The 18,626-nt window shown below is 44.2% G+C and overlaps 1 protein-coding gene across 5 annotated transcripts in view; it reads right to left on the bottom strand.

Annotated features, from left to right (window-relative positions):
- Window positions 1–14,956, bottom strand: part of Tnrc6a (trinucleotide repeat containing adaptor 6A) — a 173,173-nt gene extending 158,217 nt beyond the window's left edge. For 2 of the 5 annotated variants that reach the window (XM_074060202.1, XM_074060200.1), the window contains exon 1: window positions 14,715–14,956. The gene's annotated coding sequence lies outside the window, so the exon portion shown is untranslated. The remainder of the gene's footprint in view (window positions 1–14,714) is intronic. The other 3 variants (XM_074060199.1, XM_074060198.1, XM_074060201.1) reach the window with 2 other exon arrangements.
- Window positions 14,957–18,626: the final 3,670 nt, after the last annotated feature.

An 18,626-nucleotide genomic window follows, 5' to 3' on the forward strand; every position in this document is an offset into this window, starting at 1 on the left:
TCAATGCATCGGTGAGGCAATGTACAGCAGTTATCCTTAGCAAATAAAGCAGGAGACACCCTAGAATCAAGGTGCAAGAGTTAAGAGAGGTAGAGGGCAAAATGGCCTGGATTTTCTCCTCCCTCCCTTCTTGCAGCCAAGCCCTTTGTTTAGCAGCTCTCTCTCTCTCTCTCTCTCTCTCTCTCTCTCTCTCTCTCTCCTCCCTTCCCCCACATCTCTCTCTCTCTACCTCCCTTCTACTCTTTCTCCATCTCTCTCCCTTCTCTTTTTCTCTTCCCTCCCTCCCTCTTTCCCTTTTCTCCCTCCCTCTCTCCAAGTTTCTCTGTCTCTCCCTCCCTCCTTTCTCCTTTCCCTCCTCCCCCTCTCTCCCTTCTCCCTCTCTCTCTGCTGGCCCTGTGACCTGCTGTGGCCCACAGAGATGTTAGTAGCTGTGACAGGAGCAGAGATTTGAAAAGTGAGTGCTCACTTCTGCTCCTTTGCCTCTAGGCTAGCCTGCAGGATGCTACCTGCGGAGTGCACTTGAGCTACCCTTGAGCTACCCACCTCGTTCCAGCTGCATTATCTCAGACTAGCCATCAGCTGGCTGATGCCCAGACGTGTAAAAGAACCCCAGGTTGGAGGTGTCGCTCAGTGGTAGAGTGCCTATCTAGCATGTGCAAGATAGGGGGTTTCATCCCCAGCACCAGAACAGAAAACGAAACTGTGAAGCTGGGTGCTGGTGGCTCACACCTGTAATCCTAGCTACTCAGGAGACAGAGATCAGGAGGATCATGATTCAAAGCTAGCCCGGGAAAATAGTGTATGAGACCCTATCTTGAAAAAAAAACCCATCTCAAAGAAGGGCTGGTGGGGTGGCTCAAGGTGTAGGCCCTGAGTTCAAGCCCCAGTACCACAAAAAAAAAAAAAAAAGAAAGAAAGAAAGAAACTGTGAAAGGACAGCTATACATGTGACCCACAGCAGGGTCAGTTTCATGACCTTTGCAGTTGCATAGGGTCTATGCTAAGGGTTTGACTTAGTGCTCTGTGGTTGTCATCTTGCATCGTGTGTGTGTGTGTGTGTGTGTGTGTGTGTGTGTGTGTATGGTAGTGGGGGTTGAACTCAGGGTGCCTACCACTTGAGCTACACCCCTGGCTTTTTTGCTTTGGTTTCTTTTTGAGATAGGGCCTTGCTTTATTCCCAGGTAAGCCTGAAATACAATCCTCCTATTTGCTCTTCCCTGTACACCTAGAATGATAGGCACCTGCCACCATGCCCAACCCCTGGTTGAGATGGGGGGGTCTCGTGAACTTTTTGCCTAGACTGGCCTGAAACAGAAATCCTCCCAATCTCCACCTCCCAGGTATCTATGATTACAGATGTGAGCCACCTTCCCTGGCCTTGAAATTTTTTTTTTTTTCTCCACCACTTGAGCACTTCCGCCAGCCCTTTTTTGTGTTAGATATTTTCTAGATAGGGTCTTGAAAACTATTTGCCTGGAGTTGGCTTTGAACTGTAATCCTCCTGATCTCTGCCTCCTGAGTAGCTAGGATTACAGGCGTGAGCCACTGGCACCTGGTTTGGCCTTGAAATTCTTCATAACTTTTGAATAAGAGGACCTCATTTCCACTTTGCACTAGGCCCCATAACATCTGAGCACTGACAGCTTAGTTACCTTAGCTGAGACCAGAAGAACCACCTGGACAGTCAACAGACTCATGAGATAGGTAAGTATATTTCTGTTACCTAAGTGACTGGGTTATGTGGTTCCTTTGCAGCATTGTAGCAATAGACACTGATACACTGGGCCTTTCTTTGCTGGATTTACAGGAGGTCTTCCATCAGCATCACATCTAATATGCTTTTAATCAGTATCATGTCTCTTGAAACAATATTAGAGTAAATGAAAAATAGCTTGTGGACTGTGCGTGGTGGCTCGTGTTGTAACCCCAGCTACTCAGGAGGCAGAGAGTGTGAGGATCATGATTCCAGTCCAGCCTGAACAAAAACTTAGCAAGACCCCCATCTCAATAAATAAGCCAGGCATGATGGTATACATTCTATAATCCCAGCTATGTAGGAGGCCATAGGTAGGAGGATCATGATCCAAGGCTGGCCCTGGGCAAAAATTTGAGACCCTATCCAAAAAATAGAGCAAAAAAGGCTGGGGGAGGGGAGCATGGCTTAAGTGTAGAGTACATGCCTAGCAAACACAAGGTCCTGAGTTCAAACTCCACTACCACCACTGCCACCAAAAAAAGAAAGCATCTGAATTTTGGTTCCCAGTGATAAGCACACCTCAGAATTACCAAGCGTGTGGTTCTCATTTATACACAGTTATAAAGAGCTGGGTCAGACTTTTTCCACCTGTGGTTTCACTCAGTTATACAACACAATATCGTGAGGCTAGCAGCGGCCCCATAGCTGTGTGTACCTGTGCCCTGTGGCAAGGAACCTGGCCCTTCCTCGTGGTAGGGTCAACTTTGCTCTCTGTCCAACATGTCGTGTGTTCTAAATCCAGGGATGGTTTTACAGGCATGTTGAGAAGATCTCACTTTGCTGCTGTTTTGACCTCTTTGCATTTAAACACAGGGTTTTCTTTTTCTTTTCTTTTCTTTTTCTTTTTGTGATACTGGGGTTTGAACTCAGGACCCTGTGCTTGCTAGGCAGGCGCTCTACCACTTCAGCCACTCCCCAGCCCTGACCTCTTTACATTTAGAAAGAAAAATCAATCAAAGTTACACTAGAAAATAGTTTTTAAAACTATATTTTGAATTTTCAATGTTTACTAAACTGCAAACTCAACATTTTTTTTTTTTCCTCTTGGTGCTGGGGCTGGAACTGAGAGGCTTGCACACGGCTAGGCAAGTGCTCTACTGCTGGGCTATATTGCAGCTTATTTTGTGCTTTGTTCAAGAAAAACACAGGTTGATATCCAGGTAATCGTCTTTGGTGTCTCTAACAGTGGCATGAAGCTTCTGACAAATTCTCGAGTGGAGTTTGCATTGGAGGCAGAGGGCCTGAGTCTCCCGTCTTCAGCTGTTCAGCCCCGTTTCCGTTCACACTTTCCCTTTCAGCTGCTTGGGTGACATCATCACGTAGCACTTGCAGAAGCTCTGGTCCCAACAGATCCTGGAATCCTGTTCACTCCTTATGCTCTGCCTTGCACGGGTTGGACTGCTATTTTTATCACTGTTTTTACACTTCAGTGAAGCACATTTTAGTCATTCGCCTGTTTTTGTTAATCAGAGCCATAACACAACACAATAGTAACCACAGAACAAACTTCACACACATAAACAGCCATGCTCAAACGATGGAGCTAAGATTAAACTCCATCCTGGTAACTTTAAGTACTCTGGCCAACTTCACTCGGTTGTACTCTGGAGCCATGAAGAACTAACAGTATTTGGTAACTTTTCTGCCATTTCAAATTCAGGAAAACCTTTATGTTGTAGAAGGTGTTAACCTACATGAAGACTGTTTTATCACTCTGTAGCCCAGGCTGGCCTCATCAGCCTCCTAAATGCTGGGATTACAGGTGTGTACCACACGCCTGACCTCTTTGATGTGGTATATAAGCCATTCCATCATCCAGTCCCTCTACTAGAATAGTAATAACAACCACCACATTTTCTATTTACTGCATCCTGACCCTCTGATCAGACAGCAGTCTAAGAACTTCAAAAAGTCTTAGAAGGTAGTGCTAGGTACTGTTATAATACATGGGGAAAGTGAAGCTTGCAGACTTACTTGCTCATGGTCCTGGAGCTACTAACAGGACAGGATCTGATCCCAGACTTGATTTTTTTTTTCCTTTTTTGGCAGTACCGGTGTTGAACTTACGGGCTCAAACTCTTTAGGCAGACACTCTACCACTTAAGCCACTCCACCAGCTCTTTTTTGTGACTGGTTTTTTCAAGATAGGGTCTCACGAACTATTTGCCCAGAGGGCTTCGAACCATGATCCTTCTGATCTCTGCCTCCTGAGTAGCTAGGATTACAGACATGAGCCCCTGGTGCCCAGATCCAGTCCAATTTTCTAATTCTCAATACCCATGTTAGCCTCCTGCCCATCTTCTTTGACCTTTCCTTCCTACAAGCACTTTCCTGCCCTTCCTTCCTTCCTTCTCTTCTTTCTTTCATCGCTTTTTATTTTCTTGGGTTTTTGTCATTGTTTTGAGACAGTCTCACTAGATAGCCCAGGCTGGCCTCAAACTTGTAATCCTCTTGCCTCTGCCTCCAGAGTGCTGGGATTACAGATGTGCACCACCATGCCCAGCTCTGCACTCTCTCTTACACACATCCCCTGAAGGCTCCAGCCACGCCACATGACCTGCTGTCCACAGTGAACTGATCTTCTGTCTCTGTCTGTGCCCATCTTGTCCCCTCTGATCCTTTCATCATTTCTCCCTTTACCACCCTGTGAACTTCAACTCACCCTTCATCATCCAATTCGAGAGTCTTCTCTGTAAAGTCTTTCAGTCCACCCACATTCTGGGAGTTTTACCTTGTCTGCAGTATCAGCCTAATTTCATTTCTTGCCATTCTCCAGACAAAAACATGTCTCCAATGACAGCCAAGTTAGTAAGAATTACAATATGACAGAACATAATTTATTACGCTGTCTCTGATTGTTCCCTGGCTTATCATTAGTCTACTCTCCTTATTGACTTGTGCCTCAATGAATGGGCAATTCCTTCCATCTAATGTTCTCGGACAGCGGGAGAAGAGAATTAATACTTGTTGCATTTATAATGGAAGCTGGTTAACTCCATGAGACAAAGAGAATGTACTCTCTGTTTACCTTCTCCAACCTCCTCTGTGAGAGTGAGACCTGTAGTAACCGGTAAGCCCCTAGATCCACTAAAGAAAACACAACCCTGTCAGAGTTACAAGACTGTTTCTCCAGGTCTGATGGTAATTTTATTTTATTTTATTCTCTTTTGGCAGTACTGGGGCTTGAACTGTGGGCCTCGTGCTTGCTAGGGAGGCGATCTACTATTTGAGCCACTCTGCCAGTCCTGTTTTGTGATGGTTTTTTTTTTGTTTGTTTGTTTTTTTTGAGATAGGATCTCAAGAACTATTTTCCTGGGCTAGCTTCGAATTTCGATCCTCCTGATCTCTGCCTCCTGGGTAGCTAGGATTACAGGCGAGCTCTGATGGTAACTTAAAAAATCTATAGGGTTGGGGTTGGACTCAATGGTAGAGGACTTGTTTAACATGCAGGAGGCTCTGGGTTCTATCCCCAGCATTGCAAAACAAAAACAAAACAAAACTTTGATCAAAACATATTTTATGCATGTATGGAAATATCACAAATGAAACTCCTTTGTATAATTAAGATACATTAATTAAAAAATCTCTGAAATACATTTTTTAAAAAACCTAAAAATGGATCCATTCTATGGTCTCTGAAAGAAAATAGAAAACAGTGGTTTAGCACAATGGTTTCTAAATTCATTGGAAGACTCACTTCAGCAGTCTGCCTCCACAGTTGTACTTTTTTTGCAGTACTGGGGCTTGAATTCAAGGCCTACACCTTGAGCCACTCCACCAGCCCTTTTTTTGTGATGGTTTTTTTTTTTTTTTTTGAGATAAGGTCTTGTGAACTATTTGCTTGGGCTGGCTTTGAACAGGATCCTCCTGATCTCTGCCTCCTAAGTAGCTGGGATTACAGGTGTGAGCCACTGCCGCCTGCCACACAAATGTACTTTTTTATGGTTTGAATATGTGTACCATGGTGGTGACATTCGGGACATTACAAAACACTCATGCAATGAAAACAAATAAGAATGGTGTGGACAGAAGTTCCATTACTCCCCTTCCTTAGCCCAATGGATCAGCTTGGATCTGCCGCAATCTGGTCACACTTCTCCTGTCCATGTGTCACACCACACCCTGGGTGGGTCATTTAACCACGAGGAGCCTCAGTTGCCTAACCAGTAAAATGGGAATTCTGATAAAACTTATCCTGAGGAAGCAGTGGGGATTGAAGTCATTCGACATTTAGTCAACACATACACATGCAGGACCTGGTAGGGTGAAGGCACTGTTGAGGAACTGGGCCACATGCAATGTGCCCAGTGACAGTGTCCTGCAGTCATTCCTAGCAGAGCAGCTAGATCAGAGCCATAAAAAGCCCAGACACTACCAGAGGCCTTTGACATCTCCAGAACTCACCATGCGGAGTATGTGGACAATAATGGCTTCATGTTCTCAGCACGCAGAGCTGGAGGACAGGAGAGGTGGCCTAGCATGGTGAGAGGCAAGCAGACACTAGAGCCCAGCATTGGGATCCCAAATCTTAGCTCTACCCCTTAGTGGGTTACTTAGTCTCCTTTGCCTTAGTTTCTTCATCTGTGCAATGGGCTTAAGATGAATGTCTGCTTCACAAGGGTATTGGGAAGACTACAGGAGCTCCTAGTGGTGCGTGTCTGGCAAAGTTACTGGGTAACTTCGTTATATAAACATAGCTACCCCTTGGTATCAGCAGGGCATTGGCTTCAGCCCCCATCCCAGGATAACAAAATCCATGGATACTTGAGTCCATTATATAAATGGCAAAGTATTTGCATATAAACAGGGAATATCCTCCCCTATCTTGTATGTATTTATTTATTTCTGCTTGTTCATTTTTGAGACAGGGCTGAAGGCCCAGGCTGGCCTTGAACTCACAATCCTGCTGCCTCAGCTTCCAATTGCTAGGACTAAAGACATGCACCATCATGCCCAGCTATACAAAATTTTAAACTGAAACAACCAGAGTGTTTGTCTTGCAACTGTATTTTCCCACTCTGGTGATTTGTGCATTTCTGTGTTTGCATACTGCACTTGGATACATTTTTTTCTAAGAGCTGAAACACAGTTTTAAATTCTTTCAGATTCATTTCCCCTTGAGAAGCAACAGCGGAGCTGAACAAGCTGTCTCACACACACGCACACACGCACACCTCTTTGAAGACATCGGAGAGGTACTGAAGCAGGAAGGAAGAGTGAGGTCAAGATCAGGAATAGGAAGGAAGCCACAGAGGCCACCAAGGCATTTGGCAGAGCCCAACCTTCCAGATGAAGGCAGAGATCAGGAGGATCACGACTTGAAGCAAGCCTGGTCAAATAGTTTGAAAGATCCTAGCTTGAAAAAACCCAACACACACACACACACACACACAAAACAGGGCTGGAATGGCTCAAGTAGTAGAGCACCCTGAGTTCAAACCCCAGTGACTGCCAGAAAAAGAAACATATGGATTTGTATATTACTAATTTTCTTTAAAAATATTTTGATGAATGTATTTCAGTAAAATTTGTTTCTTTTAATTTTTGGGGGGGAGAGGGGAACTGGGGTTTGAATTCAAGGCTTCATATTTACAAAGTAGGCACTCTACTGCTTGAGCCACACCTTCAGGCAAATAGTCTAGGATCTGTGATCCTCCCAATCTCAGCCTCCTAAGTAGTTAGGATTACAGGCGTGAGTCACTGCACCAGCTAAAATTTGTTTCTTTTATAATCCCATGTACTATATGCATTCATATACTTTAAGAAGGGATACATATATTCAATGACTTGATTTTTTATTTTTTTGAGACAAGATCTCTCTCTGCAGCCTGGGCTGACTTCAAACTTGTGATCCTTCTGCCTTGATCTCCAAAGTTCTGGACAACACAATGCCCAGCCTCACAGATTTAATGAGACTGTCAGAATGTTTAAGAACCCCTGTATTGTGAGGCTCAAAGGACTAATGGATAAATATTCAATTATAGGGAAAGATTTTAACACGTTTCTTTCTATGCTGAGAAAACAAACAGATGAAGAGAAAAGAAAAAGTCAGGAAAAGAATAAAGTCAAGAACAAAGACCTGCACAACATGATTCAAAAATTTGTCTGGACAGATATAAAACCTTGTGCCCCAAAATTGCAGAATATACATGGTTTTCAAGTGCATGTGACCAGTTTGCATAAACTGACCATATGTGGATCAAGAAGAAAATCCCCAAAACATCTAAGAAGGGAACACATGGTATATAGTCAAATAGGCTATAAATTAATAAGAAAAAGGCTACTATCTCCATGTTTTAGAAGTGAAGCAATACATTTTAAGCATTTTTTCTAACAGAAATTATGACATATTCTGAACTAAATGGTAATAAAAAAAATATTACATGCCCAAGTATGGTATCCAGCTGAAGCCACAATTAGAGGAATTTATAATTTTTACACACATACCATTAGAAAAGAAGAAAGGCTGAAAGAGTCAATGCTCTAAGCACCCATAGAAATTTAAGAAGGAAAACAGTAAATTAAACTCAAAGAAACTAGAAGAAAGTAAGTAAAAATGTCAAGAAACTGGTAAAATAGAAAACAAGCATGGAAGTCAAGAGTTGGTTCTTCAAAGAAGCTTAGGAAAAAATGAATCAAAACTGATCTAGAAAAATGCCAGGGTAGATCAAAGGACCATTACTACAAAGCCAACAGATATGAAAAAACACTAAGATACTGTGAGTGACTTTAAGAAAATAACAGAATTTCGATGCAATGGGCAAATGCCTAGAACAAACAACTTATCAAAAGTTACACATACAAAACCAGGTGGAAATCTTGAGTCTTACAGCTGTTATGTTAAGGAGAACAAATCCATGTTAACAATTTTTCCTAGAAGAGAACACTAAACCCAGATGGCTTCACAAGGAATTCTAGTTAGTGGAGGAGGAAGTGAAATCAATCTTATACAAAGTCTTTCAAGGAAACTATAAAACAGCAAACACTTCTTAACACATTTGATGAACACGGCACAAGCTAATCACCAAAATCCCAGAAGGTCATCATGAGAAAGGAAAGTTACAGGAGTATTTCCTCTCGTGAATGCAGAGGTAAAAATCAAAAATACATACAAGGCAGCTTAAATCTAGAGGTATAACATAAAAATATAAGTTCACTTACATCTAATTATATAAAAAGATATTACATCATCATGACAAAATTGCATTTCAGGAATGCAAGACTGGTTTAACATTAGAAAGTTAACAGTACACTACCCTAAACAAATAGAGTAGAAAAATCATTTTAGTATCTCAAAGACACAAAGAGTATTTGGTAAAATTTAAAAACTACTCATGATCAAAGCAGAACAAATATGTGAGCAAAGGAGAAATAGGGAGGAATTTCCTTTTCTTTCTTTTTTTTGGGGGGGACTTGGATTTGAACTCAGGGCTTTTTGCTTGCAAAGCAGGTGCTCTACCACTTGAGCCACACCTCCAGTCCATATTGCTCTGGTTATTTTGGAGATGGGGGGGGTCTCAAGAACTATTTGCCCAGGCTGGCTTTGAACCTTGGCCCTCCCAATCTCAGCCTCCCAAGCTAGGATTACAGGAGTGAGTCACTGATACCCTGTTTGGAGGAATTTTCTTAACCTGACGAAAAAACAAACAAACAAACAAAAAAAACCCTGAAACTCTTAAAAAAAAAAAAAAAGACCCTTGGCAAATGTGCTACTTAATTGTGCAATGCCGAAATCCTTCCTTCTAAGACCAGAATGAGACAAGGATGGCTGTGTTCTTCATTTCTGTCACACGGTATCAGAAGTTTCAGCTGGTACACTGAGACAAGAGAAAGAGAAATGAAAAGACAAAGGACTGGAAAGAAACAAAAGCAACAAACAGAAAACTGCGGGACTTTTTCTTACACACCCCTGTGATCCAGCACTGCCCCTGTATGTGCGTAGCCTCGGAAGTCCTTGCACAAGTGCACAATAAGACACACTGAATGTTCATAATAGCGTTATTCCTAATACCTGGGAACTGGGGGAAAAATTTCAAATGCCATTCTAGGGCAAAGTGATACATTGTAGCCTATGTGCCCAGTGGATTACTATATACTAGTGAAAATGGATGAACTGCACAGCTGCTTACATAGACATGGAGGGATCTCAAAAATAAAAGTGAGAAATACAAGTCATGATTAGTAGGATTATACTTACATGTGACTCAAAAGGTTGCAAAGTGGTTGGCTCAAGTGGTAGAGCCATGAGGTCCTGAGGTCAAACCCCATATTTCCAAAAACAAAAAAAGAAAGATTTAAATAAGATATTGATTAGGAATATGTAGGATGTAATAAAACTATTTTAAAAAGGTAGAAAAATGATTACAAAAGTCAAGATAATCTGTGGGGGAGCGTGAGAGATGCTAGAGGGGAACCTTCTAAAGTACGCGGTGCTTGTAACACCAGCAGTTTCATTCTTCAGGCTGTATACACTTCACGCATGCATTCTGTATGCTATCTTTCATTTAAAAAGCTTTTTTTTTTTTAAAGCAATGTGCTTTACATCTTATTACCAGTTAATAGAAAATACCAAGGACAGGAATGTATCAAATGACACCATCATTACGTAACTGACACAATCCAGACTGGGAAAATCTATAGGACAAATGATTTTGCTTCCTTTAACACAAAATTCCAAGAAAAAGTCATGAACATGGGGCTGAAGTTTGGGCTCAAGTGGTAGAACACCTGCCTACCAAGGGCAAAAAGAAAAAAAAAATAAAATCCAAAGGAGGTCCTTGTCTTTCACAGGTAGTTAATAAAATTTATATATGAAATATACCATATCTCAGATTTCACTCAAAATAGTCCTGCATGGGAGGGATGGGAGAGAAAACAAGACCGGCTTTGAAGATAATAATGGTGTGCTAGACTTCACTAAATTTTATTTTATATATTTGAAATTTTGCATAATAAAAAAGAAAACCAGAAGCAGGAGCAGGGTGGGGAGGAACTTTGGCTAAATCAAGATTTGTTTTTGAAAGGGGAAAAAATACAGATGTGGGCATGACATTTTGGGGTTTGTTATCGTCTCATCTTGCCCAGAATAGTATCACTGCTTTCAACAAGCCAACCCAGATTGGAGTCTCCGGTGCGCATATGAATCACAGAATCACCAGAGGATCCTGTTAAAATGTGAATTTGGATCCAGAAGGTCTGGGGTGGTCTGCATCGCTGGTAAGTTCCTAAGGAAAGCTGACTCTGCTAATATTGCTCCTCAGTGGTGTGACTCTAGGCTACCTCCAAGAATGCAGGGTTTTGGCTGGGTGTGGTGGTGCACACCTGCAATCCCAGCATTTGGGAGGCTAAGGCAGGAGGATCACAAGTTGGAGACCCTATTCCCCGCCTCCAGAAAAATGCAGCTCTTTCTCCTCACCACCCTGGCTTCTGTTCCATTGAGACCCTCATTTACTCATCCTTCATCCTTCTTCCCAGATGCATTCCCACTCAGGACCAGCTTCGAATCTGCCCTCACCTTTCTAATGGTACCTGTGCAGATCCCATTTATCCCACTTCAACATGACTGCCCTCTGCACTTAAAGGTTACAGGAGAAAAGTGTACAGTTTTAAATACATGCTCGCTGGTGTTTAGCCCAGGCTGGCCTTGAACTCGAGACCCTCCTGCCTCAGCCTCCTGAGTGCTGGGATTACAACAGTACACGACCATGCCGGCTTCATGCTCTCTGTTCTTGGAATAGGCAGGCACTCTGTCACTTGAGCTATGGCCCCAGCCCTCTCTGTTCTTAATAAGCACTCTGCTTCGCCCAGCAGCTTCGTAGCATGCTCATTTCCCTCTCTGCAGCAGAACCACTTTCCCCAACGTCTCAGCAATGCATGACCCAGTCGCCACTTCCTCCTTCAGTGGCTTCGTGGAGCCACACCCTGACTTTCTGCTTCCTCTTTCACTCTCCTTCACAGTGCCTCCTTTATCTGATTTCCAAAAGCTGAAGCAGCCTGGGGCTCTAGTCTAGTCCCCTGCTTTTTTTTTCTGCCTTTATACTCTCACTAAGTGACCTCCACTAACCTTCCAAATTTACGTATTATGTCTAAGCCTTTCTGAGGGCATCCCACAGTCTATCATGTGCCTTGTTAGGGAAGTCAAATATAATGGGGTCGGGGTGGAAGCCTGGTTTCCTCCCACCCTCTTGTCTCCTACTTTGCCACCTTAGTAAACAGTACCGCCCAAGTAGAGATCTGCAATCTATCCTTTTCCTTTGACTCCTACATCTAACTCATCAGTAAAACCTTTTGTTTCTACTTCTTTAATATTTTCCTAATCTGTTCACTTCCTTTCTACCACCATGGCAATTACACCGAACTAAATTGCCTCCCTTCTATTTCCCCCCCACCAAAAACCAAAAACCTCATATACTTCTTGCCCCAGGGCCTTTGCACATTTGGTTGCCATGGCTAGAACACTTAAGCACACTCAATTCCATATGGTCTAAATTTCATTACAGGGTAACAATCTCGAAAGTCTTCCTGGGCTCCAAGATATTTTCAAATAATTCTTTGAGAAGAGGAGACTTTACTACTTCATGTCTACCTTATTCTAAGTGTCCTGATCCATGTCCTAACTGGATGCTCAGACCTCTGATTGTTCTAAGCAGAAAACAAAGTTTGACTGGCTGGGATGTGGCTCAAGTGGTACAGCGCCTGCCAGGCAAGCCCTGATTATAGGTCCTGAGTTCAAACTCCATTACCAGGAAGAGAAAGAAAGAAAGAAGAAAAAAAAAAAGGCTGACATAACCAGGGATAGGCTCATCTCTAATTCCAAAGCTGACTCCAAATTTCCTCTTAATTTTCAGTTCCTCTCAACATTAGAAGGACACAGTATCCAGAAAGAAAATTGACACACATTTTGTAGCTTCTCCCTTTAAGAGGGGTATTTCTCTGCCCTTAAACCTGGGCTTGACTATGGAACTTGTCCTGGCCAGTGGGGCACTGGTGACACAATGAAAGTAGACACCTGAGAAGGGCTTGTGCCCTGGGGTTTGCCCTGTCTTGCTGCTTTTGGAACCCAACTGTCCTAAGACTGGACTGGCAGCCAGATAATAGAGATACACAGCCTGGTCAATTTCAAGTGCATGTGCCAATCAACAGACCCTGAGTAAGACCATCCAAGAACATCCCAGCCAGCCTGCTGACACACTGGCTCAGAGTGAACTGAGGCAGGAATTGTATTTCAGCAGATATACTATGGGAATTGACCCCAGCCACACCTGCCCACTATTAGAGGGTGCTACAAATGACTGTTGTTTTAAGCCACTGATTCCAAGGTTGTCTGCAGTGCAACACAAGTTGGTGCACTTCTGGAGGAAGACTCGTTCATAGTGCAAATCCAAGCGCTTTCATGATTACCCGTCATTCCTGGAGTGAAGCCTAAGTCACAGAGCAAGGCCTGCAGAGCACCTGCAACCCAGTATGGTCACTCACACCCTGATCATACCAGCCTTTTCTGCTCCTCAGGTACCCTAGCCCATCCCCACCTGCGGCCTTTGCCCAGGCCATTCCCGTTGGCTCTTGGCCCTAGTGGCTCTTCCTCCTGTCTCAAATCCGAAGTACATTACATCATCAGAAGCCTCCCGTGACCCACCCTTCCCCCCAGCTGAAGATTATCTGCTGTTCAACCAATACCTTAGTGTTTTTCTTCTTAGCAAATACCCTAATTTGAAACAATCTATTGTCTTGTGTGGTGATTCATTTAATAAATGCCACAAGAACAGGATGCATTTTTTTTCACAAATGTACCCCAAAGCTGCACAGTACCTGTCACATGGTAACTTGGATTGCTGTTTTTTGAGGCAGGTTACCATGGTGGTTAACTCTGTAGGCTCTGGAGAAAACCTGCCGGGGCCCGAATCCCAGCTCTATATCTTACTGGTTAAGTGACCTTAAAAGCAAGTGACCTAACTCACCACTCTGTGCCTCAGTTCCCCATCTCTGAAGTGGGCTAAAAACAGCATCCTCTCCCTGCGTTGCTGGACAACGGACTGTGATCTGTAATTGTTAACTGTTCCATGTGGAACAGCTGTCTGCTCCCCTGGATGACAGTAGCCCAGAGGCTGCCAGCGCTGCCCGCATCTGCTTCCTCTGTGCCTACAGACGATGCCATGATGGAATTTACCACTAGCTTTCCTGGATTCTCAGCCAGCCCTCTGCCTCTCTCTGCAAACAAAGGTGTGGCCTCAGATTCTGAGCCAGCTCTGAGCTGCCTTGTAGCACCTGGAGGACACTCCTGCTCAGACTCATGTCTCTTACAGAGTCAGACTTTGGTGGTCAGGGAGCACTGTCCCCCTGATGGCTGTCACTGTGCCTGCTATCACTTGATGCTCTCCTAACTGAACTGGCACCTGGAGCCAACAGACAACCTTCAAGAAGTAGTTCTGATGGCCACAAGAAACAGATCCATGTCCCTTAACACGCACGCACTCCCCACACCCTGCACGGGACTGGCCATCTACATAGTCTGAGTGAAGAGAAAAAAATGGAGAAATACATTTTCAGTCACCAAGTCCTTAGATGCTGGCCTTTGCATTTCTGGACAGAAAGAACATAAGACCTAGGTATGCAAAAAAAAAAAATTTTTTTTTTTAAAGAAAGAAAGGCAAGAGGAACTCTTTTAAAAAAATTAGTGTGAAACAGAAAAAGTGGGAGTGAATGAAAAGAGAAAAGAAGAGGGGAGAGCAGAGAGGGAGAAGGAGAGAGGTGGAAAGGCGCAGAAGAGGCAGCCAGCCAAGGGCCAGGCTGGGGACAGAGGACAGAGAGGCGACGTTCCTGCACCTGCACCAGCAGAACAGCTCCAGGGCCGGCAGTCCCTCCAGTCCCTCCAACGTGTCCCCAGGGGTGCTCTGCGTGTGCTAATGAGGCACTTGAGGACATCCTCGCCCATAATTGCTCAAAGTGCTCAGCAACTTACCAGGCTGGCTGTCAGTGGGTTGCAAAATGATGGGACCCGATTCCTGGGGGCCCCCAGCAGAGGGGCCTAGTCTCCAGGTCCCCTGGCGCTCACAGGTTAGGGGCTGCAAAACGGTGGATTTTCCATTCAGTCAGGCACCACCCCATAGGTAGGGAGAGCCAGACCAAAAGGCAAAGGAGAGGAGGGGAACCTGCTTGTGTTTTTGTATTTAAATTGTTTTTGAGCCCACGTAGCCCTGGGAGTCACATGCTGTCTCCAACATCACCGGGGCCATCACATGACACAGGTCCCCATCATGTGATAGACAAATCTGCCCAACTTCAGCCCCCACCCCCACCCCCCAGTGACAGAGGGAGGGATGCAGATGGAGAACCCCTAGTCCACGCACGCGAGGATCTTGATGAACAGTCAATATTCCTGTCTCTTTCCTCCCAAGCTGCTGTGACTTGGAGCCATGCCAGCCTCATTTGAATTCCAGCCTTTGTGAATAACTCAAGGGTCACCACCGTTGCCCCAGTAATTGAGGGGCGTTTGAGCGTTTGAGATCACACCATACTGCCTCGTTCTGGAAAGCCCAGCCTGGCGCCTCCCTTCCCCACAGCTCCCAGCCTCTTCACAGAGCAGCAGTGGGTGTGCAGAGGTGAGGAGCTGGAAGCTGCGGATTCCAGTCAAATCTTCATGTCTCCTCCCCACCCCTCAGCTGCAGGAGGAGTCAGGTGGAGCCCGGCTGGCTTTTTGATTAGGTCGGTTCCTTTTGACTTGGTGCTGGGATCTCTGCTGTCTGCAGAGATGCTTTCATTCTCTCTCTCTCTCTCTCTCTCTCTCTCTCTCTCTTTCCTTTAATCAGGGTCCAATCAAATAGGTTTGGTTTTAAAAATCTGCCAGACTTGTATCCTCCTATTGTAGTAAGCTCCTTTGCTCTCTCAATTTTGTATTAAATAGGCAGTTTGGGGTTGGCAGAGTGGCTCAAGTAGTAGACTGCCTGCCTAGCAAGGGTGAGGCCCTGGGTTCAAATCCCAGTACTGCAAAAAACTCCCCAAAAAACAAAAAACACCTAAACAAGCAGTTTAGCAGAGCACCTATTAAGCTTCAGGTTTTGTTCTAAAAAGGTGAAAGGGTGGGAAGAGATGTTTCCGAAATGCACAAAGCAAGTTGTCTGTCCTCCAGGTGCCTCTTTTGTCTGTCAGAGGCAACAGAAGCACAAACAGACGTGGGGGGCAGATGCAAATTTCAGAGTCACACAAAGTCAGAGACGCAAAAATGTGAATTCTCAATTTGTTCATCCCTGTATTTAGGAAACTTAATCTAGTCACTTTCACATAAACTTGGTTATCTGGGTGATTTTTTTCTGCTTCAGATTTACACATTAGGGATTTGTCTTAAGTCACCCTCCTTTCGAAGGTTGATACTACACTATGATGCTCAACCAAAGACCAAATAAGCAAGCAAAAGCTGACAGCTTTCCTTAGGAGGCTCTGCAGTTTGGGGCTGGGTTGAGCCAGGGGACTGTTTAGTACCAGATGGCAGCAGCATAAAGTGCCCTGAGGAAGGGGCCTGTTTACAACAGGTGTTCTGTTCTGTAGGATGAGAGCAGTTCACCCCCGAGATTGTTTCCTCAGGGACAGAAATGAGGACTTGGTATAGACAAGATGGGGTTTATGGCTTTTCCCCCTAGTGTAACTACAAAGTGTGCATTTCTGTCTCCTCCCCCAGAAAGTTCACTCCTCCAGGGCAGGGGTCTTGGTGTCTACAATGCATCCTGCTTGTCAACAGAACCCCAGGCTCAGTGATTACCCTGCTGTCTCCTCAGTCCAGTGTTGCTTTACTGACAGGCACATGGGTTTAGGGCAAGGAAGAACCATCGTGTGGCATTTCTGGAAATATTTTCCTACTTGATGAGAGAGGCCTGTGAGGAAGAAGTTCTGTATTACTTGCCACTTTTTGCTTCTTTGGTGTGGTTATGGGGACAGCCATTAGGTGACAATGAGGTGAAAAACATCATTGACATACAAGGGAGAGCAAAGTAGAATGAAGGGACAGAAAAAAAATAACACAATTCCTCAATGGACCTGAGTTGTCAAACTGACCCTGGGACGACTTACTTTACAGAATCAAGCACCTTTAGAGAGTAAGCCACTTGAGGTAATGTGGTTTAAATAAAGTGGTTAGAACAGTGTCCACAGAACCTGGCCATTGCCTCTTGGTTGTCACAGCCTAGCAAGAAGAGCTTCAGTGAAGTATGACACAGATGCAAGTCTGATGATGCCAGATTAAGAAGTAAACAGATCAGGCATGGCAGTGCATGCCTGTAATCCCAGCACTCAGGAGGTTGAGGCAGGAGGATTGCGAGTTCTAGGATAGCCTGTGCTATACAGCAAGACTCTGTTTGAAAGAGAGGAGAAAAAAAAGAAAAACAGGAATGGAAAAACAAATTACAAAAGCTGCTTCATTTGTGGATTTATTACAAACAGTTTTGAACAAGCACAAAGTAAATTAATTTAAAAAATCAAAAGAAATTTCAAAACCAAAATTTGTTAATCCCCACATGTGTGCATCACACAGCTCAATGGATGAGAAGAACCTCTCAGTGAGTTTAGATCATCAGTTGTGCTGAAATCGTTGTGTGATCTGCTGAGCGCTTTCCTGCCATTTGTGTTGTGAAACTGTGCCTCCCAAACAGCAAAAGGTACCCCAAAAGCAAGATGGAAGTCGCGCTAATCCTCTTCAGCCAATTGAGGCATGTAATGTGCTTAATTGAAGTGATAAGGTAAAAATTGAGATTTGTTGAAAGGTGGCGTCTTCAGGGAAGTTGGGCCAAATGGGAAAAATGAGCCAAGCATCCACAGTGTGAGCGACAGCACGGAACTCAACACATTCTGGCTTTTCTTCAGTGGTGGCTTCCTTGGCACCAGCTACCTGTGGTATATACTCTACCACAGAGAAATTCTGGATAAATATAACAGACATTCTTCCTTTCTTCTTCTTTTTTTTTCCTGGTGGTACTGGGGTTTGAACTCAGGGCCTTGTGCTCACTAGGTAAGCGCTCTACCACTTGAGCCATGTCTCCAATCCCCAGATATTCTGCTTATAGAAGAATTTCATGCACAATTGAGCTCTTAAAAACAGAAAACCAGTGATCTTAGCCCATGAATTAACACTTTGGCCACGATGGGGATTTAGTCTTAGTGGAACATGGCAGTCTTGGGGACTTGGGCTCTAATTCCAAGCAGATATAAGAGTCAGTCTTGTCCCTGGGGAGCTGAAACTTTCACATCAGCCTGACATTTAAGGTTCTTTATCCACCCTGAAAGTCGTGGCAGTTTTATTTATCAGTTTGACTAGCCACAGAGTGTCCATATTAAACATTATTTTAAGATGTGTCTGCAAGGGTGTTTCTGGATGAAATTAACTTTTTTCCCTTTCTCCCTTTCTTTTGAGACAGGGTGTCACTATGAGTGCAGGGATGTGTGCCACTGTGCCCAGCTGAGACTAGCATTTTAACTGGTTGACTCAGTAAGTTATGTGGTCTTCCCCGGCTGCATGGACTTCAGCCAATCCTTTGTGCACCTGAATAGAACAAAGATGGTGGAAGGAGGATCTTCTGCTTTCGTTTCCTGCTTATCTGAACTGGGCCATCTCATCTCCCACCTTCAAAACAGTATTTACATCACTGGCTCTCCTCGTTCTCAGGCCTTCAGACTCAGAATGAATCATATCACTGACTTACCTGGGTCTCCGGTTTACAGACAGCAGACTTTGGGATTTTTCAGCTCCCAAATGAATGAATCTATATCCTCACAACAAACTTCTGTGTCAGTCTCTCCCTCTCCCTCTCTCCTAATTCTCTCCTGATTCTACTTCTCTGAAGAACCCTGACTAATCTGTAATAGAACAGGAAGAAGTCCACCTCTA

This window comes from Castor canadensis, chromosome 17 (genome assembly GCF_047511655.1).
Source record: "Castor canadensis chromosome 17, mCasCan1.hap1v2, whole genome shotgun sequence".
Taxonomy (NCBI): Eukaryota; Metazoa; Chordata; class Mammalia; order Rodentia; family Castoridae; genus Castor; species Castor canadensis.